This window comes from Apium graveolens, chromosome 4 (genome assembly GCF_009905375.1).
Source record: "Apium graveolens cultivar Ventura chromosome 4, ASM990537v1, whole genome shotgun sequence".
Classification (NCBI taxonomy): Eukaryota; Viridiplantae; Streptophyta; class Magnoliopsida; order Apiales; family Apiaceae; genus Apium; species Apium graveolens.
Window position 1 is genome coordinate 200,126,445 of NC_133650.1, and position 7,643 is coordinate 200,134,087.

Sequence of the window (7,643 nt, forward strand, 5' to 3'; positions counted from 1 at the left end):
GCTGGCATTTATCAGTTTTGTATTATCTGATTAGTGTTATCACCATTACATGCTAAGGTAAAGAACAAAAAGGCTATTGAATGAAGTAGTAAAGAAGTTAGAATCCCATGTTTATGTCATATAGTAAAACAATCCTTTTCAATCTCTTAGTTAATGTTCTTTAGTATAACCTCTTAAGTTAATTGTAGTTATAAACAATCTCAACTTGTGATCATCTTAGCATTGAATAATAACCATAACATTGTTGCATAAGTACATCGATTAAAATTAACCTAAATCGGTCTCTGTGGGAATGAACTATAATTAATTCTATATTACTTGTGATCGTGTATACTCGCATGAATATTAGTGCGTGTTTTCGTCCTAACAAGTTTTTGGCGCCGCTGCCGGGGACTCGGTGTAAATATTTATTTTATGTGTTTGTCATCAATGTTCGTTTAAGTTCAGTGACTCAGATATTGTTACTTAATTATTCCCTTATCTTATTTCAGGTACTCTAACGAGCGTGTATGCTTACGCGTTCTCGGTCTCGTAAGAGAACACTGGATAAGGCTGGGGAAGAAGTCGTAGTAGCTAAGGAAGTTTTCAAAGAAGTTCTTGTAGAGGAGAAAGTTGAAGAAGAAATTTTAGTTGAGAAAGAAGAAAAAGCTCTTGTTGTAATTGGTGAACCAGAAGCGAATCCAAAGGCTTTGATGGACTATTCTCAACCAAAGATCAATGATATTCAGTCTAACATTGTCAGACCATCCATCACGGCTAACACTTTTGAAATCAAGGCTAGCACGATTCAGATGATACAAAATTCAGTTCAGTTTGGGAGCTTTCTTATAGAAGATCCCAATATGCACATCAGAGATTTCATCGAGATCTGCGACACCTTCAAGTTCAATGGAGTGTCTGAAGATGCTATAAAGCTAAGGTTGTTCCCATTCTCTCTGAGGGATAAAGCTAAGAGCTGGTTACATTCTCTACCACCAGACTCTATCACTAAATGGGAAGATCTGGCTCAAAAGTTTCTTACTAAGTTCTATCCTATGGCGAAGACAACTGCAATCAGAAATGCTCTTACTCAGTCTGTACAGCAGTATGGAGAGTCTTTGTGTGAGGCTTGGGAGCGGTATAAAGAGATGCTTAGAAAGTGTCCTCACCATGGGATGCCTAACTGGATGATCTTTAACTGCTTCTATAATGGTTTGGGTGCTACTTCTAGACCGATGCTTGATACAGCATCAGGAGGAGCCTTATGGGCTAAAAGCTATGATGAAGCATATGAATTGATTGAACTGATGGCTGCTATTGAATACCATAATCCTTCTTAGAGACTACCTTGAGGCAAGGTAGCAGGAATTCTGGAGGTGGATGCAGCTACTGATATAGCTGCTTAGCTTAAGGCTTTGACGATGAAGGTGGATTCATTGGCTAATTATGGAGTTAATCAGATCACTAGTGTCTGTGAGCTTTGTTCTGGTGCGCATAAGATAGAGCAGTGTACTATTTCTAGTGAATCGGATCAGTTCATGAGCAACTTTCAGAGATCGCAATAGCCAGTTCCAGCCACCTATCATCCCAACAGCCGCAATTATCCTAATTTCAGTTGGAGCAATTCTCAGAATGCGGTTCAGCAGCCTTATCAGCAGTATGCAGCAAAGCAATTCAACCCTCCTGGTTTTCAGTAACCGCAATATGCATCAAGACAACAACTCCATCTTCAACAGTCTAATGAAAAATCTGAATTGGGGGAGTTGAGGCTCATGTGCAAGAGCCAAGCAGTTTCTATTAAGACCTTGGAGAATCAAATTGGGCAAATTGCCAATGCCTTACTAAATCGTCAACCTGGTACAGTCCCTAGTGACACTGAAGTGCCAGGAAAGATGGAAGCTAATGAGCAGGTAAAGGCAATTATATTGAGGTCTGGGAAGGTTGCAAATCCTGAACACTCTCAAGTTCCAGAAGAAGAAGCTGTGGCTGAAGAAGAAGTGCAGAAGGAAGCAGAAGTGGAACCAAGGAAGACTACTATTGAACACCCTCCTCCTAAGGGTAATACAGGGGAGAAACAAATCTATCCTCCACCTCCTTTTCCTAAGAGGCTGTAGAAAAAAAAGCTGGATAAGCAGTTCGAGAAGTTTCTGGAGGTGTTCAAGAAACTTCATATTAACATACCTTTTGCTGAAGCCCTTGAACAGATTCGTATTTATGCGAAGTTTATGAAAGGTATTCTCTCTCGGAAGGTGAAGCTTGATGACTTAGAGACCGTCGCTCTCACGGAGGAGTGCAGTGTTGTGCTGCAACAGAAGTTGCCTCCAAAACTTAAAGATCCTGGATGCTTCACTATTCCTTGCACTATCGGAAACTTGTCATTCGACAAGTGTTTATGTGATTTGGGAGCTAGCATCAACTTGATGCCTTTTTCTGTTTTCAAGAAATTGGATTTACCTGATCCAAAGCCTACTTATATGACCTTGTAGTTGGCCGATCGCTCTATTACATATCCACGAGGCATTATGGAGGATGTTTTGGTCAAGGTTGATAAACTCATCTTTTCTGTTGATTTTGTAATTCTTGATTTCAAGGAGGATAAGAAGATTCCCATAATCTTGGGAAGACCATTCTTGGCTACTGGCCAAACCTTGATAGATGTGCAGAAGGGTGAGCATACTATACGAGTGTTGGATCAGGATGTGATATTCAATATTTTTAATGCTATGAAATTCCCGACTGAAAATAAGGAGTGCTTAAAGGTAGAGTTGGTCAATTATGTGGTTACTTCAGAACTTGATCAAATGTTAAGGTCTGATGCCTTAGAGAAGGCCTTATTGAGGAATTCAGATAGTGAAGATGACAAATGTGATGAGCAGTTGCAATATATGAATGCTTCTCCCTGGAAGCGAAGGCTGGATATGCCTTTTGAATCTTTTAGAATGGAGGAGCTAAACAAATCTCCAAAGCGCCTCAAGCCTTCTATTGAGGAAGCTCCGGTACTTGAGCTTAAACCATTATCTAAACACTTAATGTATGCTTTTTTGGGTGATGCATCTACTTTTCCTGTTATTATTGCATCTGACCTTTCAAGTAGTGATGAGAAAAAACTCTTAAGAATTCTGAGAGAGTTCAAATCGGCAATTGGATGGACTATAACAGATATTAAGGGAATCAACCCTTTTTATTGCATGCATAAAATTCTGCTAGAGAAAGGTAGCAAGCCTACTGTTAAGGAACAAAGACGGCTTAATCCAATCATGAAGGAAGTTGTGAAGAAGGAAATTCTCAAATGGAGAGATGCAGGGATCATCTACCCTATTTCTGACAGTTCTTGGTTGAGTCCAATTCAGTGCGTGCCAAAGAAAGGAGGTATCACAGTTGTTGCTAATGAGAAGAATGAGATCATCCCTACTCGAATAGTCACGGGGTGGAGAGTTTGCATGGATTACAGGAAACTAAACAAGGCCACAAGGAAGGATCACTTCCCTCTTCAGTTTATTGATCAGATGTTTGACAGCCGTGGAATGGCAGTCTCGTAATATCCCCTCCGTCTCACAGAACGGGATACATCTCCTGATGATCTGGTCAGCTCCCTGTCTAAACAAATATGGTTCATCCCACATATACCACTTCACCTCATGCAGAAACTTCTTCTTTTGCGCGGATGTCAAATTAGGAGGCATTATATTACTGACAAGATAGTTTACAATATCTGCAAACCATGGTTCTTCCTCCTGAATTGCAAACAACTGCTCATCCGGAAAAGATTCATTGATTAACGTCCTATCTTGTGAAGTAGAATCGGGATTCTCCAACCTAGAGAGATGGTCAGCTACTTGATTCTCAGTACCTTTTATATCTTTGATCTCTAACTCAAATTCTTGAAGTAAAAGCACCCAATGAATGAGTCTCGGCTTCGAATCCTTCTTAGAAACCAGATAGCGAATAGCTGCATGATCAGTGAATACTGTCACTTTCGTACCAAGCAGATAAGATCGAAATTTCTCAAAGCCAAAGACTATAGCCAAAAGCTCCTTCTCAGTAGTGGTGTAGTTCAATTGGGCCCCATTTAAAGTCTTACTCGCATAGTAGACCACATGGAAGAGATTTTTCTTGCGCTGTCCCAGAACTGCACCTACCGCATAATCACTCGCATCACACATCATCTCAAACGGTTCTGTCCAATCTGGTGCTGTAATAACTGGTGCCGTGATCAAACTCCCCTTGAGAGTCTCGAATGCTGCCAAACATTCATCATCAAATTTGAAAGGCACATCTTTCTCAAGTAAATTGCACAACGGCTTAGATATCTTTGAAAAGTCCTTGATGAATCGCCGATAAAAACCCGCATGACCGAGAAAACTACAGATTCCTTTCACCGAATTAGGTGGGGGAAGATTTTCAATGACTCCCACCTTGGCCTTGTCCACCTCCAGACCTTTGCTAGAGACCTTATGCCCAAGGATAATGCCTTCACGCACCATAAAATGACATTTCTCCCAATTAAGCACCAAATTAGTTTCCACGCATCTTTTGAGTACGGCGCGCAGATTATTCAAACATTCATCATATGAGTGTCCAAAGACGGAGAAGTCATCCATGAACACTTCGACGTTATTTCCAATCATGTCAGAGAATATAGCCATCATACATCTCTGATAGGTGGCCGGTGCGCCATATAACCCAAACGAAACTCTACGAAAAGCAAATGTGCCAAATGGACAAGTGAAGGTAGTCTTTTCCTGATCCTCTGGTGCAATACAAATCTGATTATACCCGGAATAACCATCCAGAAGACAAAAATACTCATGTCCCGCCAATCTGTCAAGCATTTGATCAATGAATGGGAGAGGGAAGTGATCCTTCCTTGTGGCTTTGTTCAATTTTCTATAATCCATGCATACTCTCCATCCTGTAACTGTTCGAGTAGGGATGAGCTCATTCTTTTCATTTGCGACCACAGTGATACCTCCTTTCTTAGGTACACATTGTACAGGGCTCACCCACGAGCTGTCAGAAATAGGATAAATGATGCCTGCATCTAGCCATTTCAGAATTTCTTTCTTCACCACCTCCTTCATGATGGGATTCAGTCTTCGCTGCTGTTCCACAGTTGGCTTACTTCCTTCCTCTAGCAGAATTTTATGCATACAATATGAAGGACTTATCCCCTTGATGTCTGCTATGGTCCATCCTATAGCCGATTTGAATTCTCTCAAAATCCTTAAGAGCTTGTCTTCCTCACTACCTGAAAGGTCAGCTGAAATAATAACAGGTAACGTAGATGAATCACCTAAAAAAGCATACCTCAAGTGTTCAGGTAATGGTTTAAGCTCCAAGGTAGGTGCGTCCTCTATTGATGGTTTGAGCTTCCCTTCAGCATTCTTAAGGTCAGAAGTACCAAGAGATTCAAATGGTATGTCGAGCTTTCGCTTCCATGGAGAAGCGTTCAGATATTGTAATTGCTCGTTGCTATCTTCATCATCGCTGTCAAAATCCCCCACTAAGGCCTTTTCCAATGCATCAGACATTAGCATGTGATCGAGTTCCGAAGTAACCGCAGAATCAATCACATCCACTTTTAAGCACTGCTCATCTTCTGTAGGGAATTTCATTGCCTTGAATACGTTGAAGGTCACATCCTGATCTTGGACCTGCATAGTAAGTTCCCCTTTTTGCACATCTATCAAGGTACGACCAGTAGCCAAGAAAGGCCTCCCCAAGATTATGGGAATCTTCTTATCTTCCTCAAAATCCAGAATAACAAAATCTGTAGGAAAGAAGAGTTTATCCACCTTGACGAGCACATCCTCAACTATGCCCCTTGGGTAAGTAATGGAACGGTCAGCCAATTATAGCGACATGTATGTGGGTTTTGGATCAGGCAGATCCAGCTTTTTAAAGATCGACAAGGGCATCAGATTAATGCTTGCTCCCAAATCACAAAGGCACTTGTCAAAAGTTAGATTGCCAATGGTGCAAGGAATGGTGAAGCTTCCTGGATCTTTCAGTTTTGGTGGTAACTTTTGCTGCAGAACAGCGCTGTATTCTTCCGTGAGAGCAACGGTTTCAAGGTCATCCAGTTTCACCTTCCTTGAAAGAATAGTCTTCATAAACTTCGCATAACTAGGCATTTGTTCCAGAGCCTCAGCGAAAGGTATATTGATGTGAAGTTTCTTGAACACCTCCAGAAACTTCCCGAACTGTCTATTCAGCTTTTGTTGCTGCAATCTCTTAGGAAAAGGTGGTGGAGGATAGAGCTGTTTCTCCCCTGTATTAGCCTCAGGAAGAGTGTGTTTAACAGTAGTCTTCCTTGGTTCCGCCGCTTTCTCCTTTTGCTTAAATTCTTCATCTCTAACTTCAGCTTCGACTTCTTTTGCCTTTTCAGCATCAGCTACTTTTCCAGACCTTAAGGTAATAGCCTTGACTTGCTCTTTAGCTTCCTTCCTGCCTGGTACTTCCGTGTCACTGGGAAGAGTGCCAGGTTGACGATTGAGCACTGCATTGGCTAATTGACCGATTTGATTTTCTAAGGTCTTGATAGAAACCGCCTGACTCTTGCACAACAGCTTAAGTTCCTCAAAATCAGCACTAGTAGGTGCAGCTGCACTTCCCTGTTGAGGATATGATTGCCTTGTAGCATACTGCTGTGGTTGCTGGAATCCAGGTGGGTTAAACTGTTTACTTACTCCTTGCTGATATGGTGGCTGAATAGCATTCTGATTATTCCCCCAGCTGAAATTTGGATGATTTCTGTTGTTAGGATGATAGGTCGCTGGCACAGGCTGCTGTTGTCACTGATAATTATTCACATACTGAACAGATTCGTTGACAAGAGAACACTGATCCGTAGCATGAGAACCTGCACAAAGCTCACAAACCATAGCTATTTGATTAACTCCATACGTAGCCAAAGAATCAACCTTCATTGATAGCGCTTGGAGCTGGGCTGCAATAGCGGTGGCTGCATCAACTTCCAGAATACCTGCTACCTTGCCTGATGTCATCCTCTGAGTTGGGTTCTGATGCTCATTTGCAGCCATCGTCTCGATAAGATTGTACACCTCAGTATAGCTTTTAGCCCATAAGGCGCCTCCAGCTGCTGCATCGAGCATGAGCCGAGATTGGGCCCCCAAACCATTATAAAAACCAGTGATTACCATCCAATCCGGCATTCCATGATGTGGACATTTTCTCAACATTTCCTTGTAGCGTTCCCAAGCCTCGTACATAGATTCTATAGGTTGCTGCGCAAACTGAGTAAGAGCACTCCTCATAGCAGCAGTCTTTGCCATTGGATAAAACTTCACCAGAAACTTTTGCGCAAGATCTTGCCACGTAGTGATGGACCCAGCTGGTTCAGAATGTAACCAGTCTTTAGCCTTATCCCTCAGTGAGAATGGGAAAAGCCTCAACTTGATAGCCTCATCTGTCACGCCATTATACTTAAAAGTGCTGCAGATCTCGACAAAATTCCTTATGTGCATGTTGGGGTCTTCAGTTGCCGCTCCTCCAAAAGAAACAGAATTCTGCTCCATCTGAATAGTGCCCGACTTGATTTCAAAGGTGTTAGCTTGAATAGCCGGATGAAGGATGCTTGACTGAATGTCATCAATTTTAGGCCGAGAAAAATCCATAAGAGCTGGATCAGCTTGAACAATACG

At 41.8% G+C, this 7,643-nt stretch overlaps 2 non-coding genes across 2 annotated transcripts; one reads left to right on the plus strand and one right to left on the minus strand.

Moving 5' to 3' along the window:
- Positions 1–1,049: 1,049 nt before the first annotated feature.
- Positions 1,050–1,156, minus strand: LOC141723095 (small nucleolar RNA R71). The gene has a single exon (XR_012576087.1). It is a non-coding gene; the product is annotated as a small nucleolar RNA R71 (small nucleolar RNA).
- A 5,996-nt stretch (positions 1,157–7,152) lies between these two features.
- Positions 7,153–7,259, plus strand: LOC141722206 (small nucleolar RNA R71). Its single transcript, XR_012575228.1, has one exon. It is a non-coding gene; the product is annotated as a small nucleolar RNA R71 (small nucleolar RNA).
- The last annotated feature ends 384 nt before the right edge of the window (positions 7,260–7,643 follow it).